Raw genomic sequence first — 3,785 nt, forward strand, 5'->3', positions numbered from 1 at the left:
AATTTAACAAATGCATGTATATCATTCCTTCCTGAAACCCCACTAAAATGACAGTAAAGGAAATGTTTTAAGGCATAAAACTACAAGAACAAAGGGCAAAAGGGGAAGCAGCAATAGCCACAAACTTTTGGAAGCTGGAAAGCACATGGATCATTGATAACAGACTGCACAGACTTGAGAAAGCTGAAGTCTAAATAGGTACCGGGGAAAGCCAAAAAGGAACTGGATCTACATCACAGATTCTCCCAAAGACTCAGGAATTAACAGCACGAGGCACCTCTGGAATAGACGAAGGGGACCAGCAACAGAAAGGCAGCCTGAAAGTCTGCTTAAGAAGCTAGGGCTCCTGGTCGTCCCTTTCCCCATCCTGCACAGGCCAGCTTCTCTTCCTCTCATGAACCAGCAGAAGGCAACACAGAACCCACCCAGCAAATGGAGAATGAAGAGGCCCTGATGACAGGGAGAGGGACAAAGTCCCAATGACATGAACACTAGACCCTAAGCTCCATGACGGCACAGAATGTTACCTGCTTTATTGACAACAATTTGTATCGCATGTGCCTGTAACTATATTTCACACGTAGGAGGCACTTGGTAAATATTCATAGAACATATCGTCTGAGCCCCAGATACAGCATTATCCCCTGGCTTTTCAATTATATGGACCAATAAATTACCTTTTATGGGTAAGCCATTTGGAGTCAGATTTCTGTCATTTGCAACTAAGGTTGTGATATCACACTAAGATATCACTCTTCTATACAAATCTACTCTTCCCAAAAATCCGAGCCAAAAAAAAAAAAAAATATATATATATATATATATATATATATATGTATTCCTTAGCTACTCCTTCCCTAGCAAAGCCCATACTCATTAAGTTGCATAATATTCCACCTGCCCTTGTAATACGTGAAGTAAATCAGAGTGCAGTCGTCTTGTGACTTGAATTAGAAATCATAGCTCTTTGTTACCTGCTTGTTATTTACAACTCAATCCGACCACTTACACCACATTGTAAAGCAACCATACTCCAATAAAATAACAAAATAAAGTAATAGTAATAACATGTAAATTAAAAAAAAATCCAATCCCTCATTCTCTTCATACCTTCTTCCCTTGTGGTTGTTGAATTGACACTGTGGGAAGGTTGTTAAAGAAAAAATCTTACAGAGAGTTTATTTTTTTCTGATACTATTGCCAGCAACAAGGAGAGAGAGCACAGACCATGTCTAGATGCCTGGCTCTGTAGAAACGAAGGGCTGGAGAGCTGGGATGGGGGGATCATAGGCCACCTGTGTTTGCTAATTGGCCTTACCCAAAGGAAAAGTAAACTTCCTCTGATCTTCATGACAAGAGATAGTTTTACAACTTGGACCAAGGAGTCTGAGGGTAGGCTCCTACCCTCCCACTGAGACCACGAGAGAGGGGCTCTATCTCCTTCAATGATTACATTTCAAAGTGAAGGCTCCCAGGTCCTTGAGAAAGACATTCCTGGGTTGTAAAACAGGCAAGAGGCTTTTTAAAAGATTTATTTCTCAAAGGGCCGAGAAAGGACTCATAATGACAAGTTTTCTGAAGTAAATGCTCTAGGAAAAGGTAGGTCAGGGGCATCAAATCAAGCGGAAACCTGCTTAAAGCTAAAGGGAACTTTAAGGCCACCTTGATCAAGACCTTGATCAAGCAAACTGCCATTTTTTACAATCACAAAATCTCTGTCAATGTTGTCGTTTCACTGGATTTCCTCCTAAGAGGAATAAAAACCCTTAGTTTTATTTATTCAGGAAAATTCTGTAAGGAGAGTTAACCTCATGTCCCGCAAAAGAACTTATGTTCCCCTGTCTGATGTCCATTGGTCTTCTTGGGACACGGTGAAATCCACCCTGAGTAGAGTATGTAATCTCTCATCCTACGTGATTCCCCCACAGAAATTACCCATGAATTCAAACACTGGTTGCCACTACGTGAATACAGTAATGTTGGGTGTTACTAACACAGGGGAAAGATTCGGTAATGGGAATCAGATAAAGGTCTTTCACTGCAGCCATTCAGAAACCCCCTCAAGGGGGAGGCTAATGATGTGCAAAAGCCATATCAAAGAGGAAACAGAGTTAAGAAGTTGAAGGAAGAAGCTCACTCTTCTCCCAATCTATCAAACTCCCCCTGGGTTTCCTTCCCTCCCTAGCAGGCCCCTTGATCAGTCAACTCAATCACCTGTACCAGCTTCCCTAATTCTCTTACCTCAATGTCCTTATACCTTAATCCTACCCTATCGATCTCTAAACTTGGATCAGTTCAACAGTTTACTTTCTCTACCATTACTGCTACAAAGCTGAGTACTACTGGAGAAATCTCACAACTTCATCTGGCGGCAGTATTACATACGTCAAGCTTCTGTAGACAGAATAACGCTCCCCACAAGGATGTCACGTGCCAAACCCCAGAATCTAGGAACATGTGACCTTATATGGCAAAAGGAAATTTACAGGTGTGATTAAGTTAAGGGTCTTGAAATTAGGAGATTATCCTGGATTATCCAAGTAGACCCAAGGGTCAATCAACAGAAAAGGTGGGACAATAGAAGCAGAGAGGGAGTGATGTGCTTTGAAGATGTAGGAGAGGACCATGAACCAAACGCTGCAGGTGTCCTCTAGAAGCTGGAAAAGGCAAGGATACAAATTCTCCCCTCTATCTTCCAGAAGCAGCAGAGCCCTGCAGACACCTTAATTCTAGTCCCATAAGACTCATTTCAGACTTCTGATGCCCAGAACTGTAAGATAATAAGTATATGGCTTTCCCAGGTGGCTGCCGAAGATGGCAGAGGGGCAGATGGAGCTCGATGGCTGATGCCATCTACTGGCCAACCAGGGGCATCACGACCAAGGAGGTACTGCTGGGCCAGAAGGTGGTGTTTGTACGCTGTGAGGGCATCAGCATTTCCAGCAATTTCTACAGAAACAAGGGCAGACCATTCGAGGTATGCTGCCTCACAAGACCAAACGAGACTAGGGTCCCTGGACCACCACAAGATGTTTGATGGGATCCTGCTGCCCTATGACAAGGCAAAGTGGATGATTCCTGCTGCCCTCTAGGTTATGCATCTGAAGTCTATACGAATATTTGCCTACCTGGGGTGCCATGTGATTGGCTGGAAGTACCAGGCAGTGGCGGCCACCCTGAAGGAGAAGAGAAAGGAAAAGGCCAAGGTCCATTACTGAAAGAGAAAACAGCTCATGAGGCTATGGAAACAGGATGAAAAGAACACGTAAAGAAAATCAACGAATACACAGGGGTGATCAAGAACCATGGACTACTGGTCTGAGCCCAGTAGAGACTGTTTATTCCTCATGCTTGGCCTGGCCTGCCCTTCCTTCATCACTGCCCTGGATGTGGGGATCCAGGGGCAGCCATCCAGGGGACAAGACAGCCTGGGACTTAGGAAGCTGGGGGCACAGAAGGGACCTTAGTCACTGTTACAGTTTAAGAAAGGCCTGTCTTTTAAAAATTTACTTTACACAGCTCTAACGGTTGTGCAGACAAAATCTGTCTACAATCCACTGGTTCATGACAGAGTTTTTAAACACCAACAGTAGGAACAACTTTAGTTCCAATATTTGCACAAGTGAGCTGGAAAACTAATTGAAGGAGAACACTGAATTGTGAATGAGGCATCTGTTTCAACTTCCTACATGGTCATATATCATCCTCTGCAGCTGTTAGAGCGTGAGAGACGCCACGGGACAGCATGAGCCTAGTGTCGCACAGAGGCGTATACAGATGGAGAC

The 3,785-nt window shown here is 43.8% G+C and overlaps 1 pseudogene; it reads left to right on the forward strand.

The window, feature by feature from the left end:
* Positions 1-2,814: 2,814 nt before the first annotated feature.
* On the forward strand, positions 2,815-3,322 carry LOC137220748 (large ribosomal subunit protein uL13 pseudogene; annotated as a pseudogene).
* Positions 3,323-3,785: the final 463 nt, after the last annotated feature.

Source organism: Pseudorca crassidens, chromosome 3 (genome assembly GCF_039906515.1).
Source record: "Pseudorca crassidens isolate mPseCra1 chromosome 3, mPseCra1.hap1, whole genome shotgun sequence".
NCBI classification, from domain to species: Eukaryota; Metazoa; Chordata; class Mammalia; order Artiodactyla; family Delphinidae; genus Pseudorca; species Pseudorca crassidens.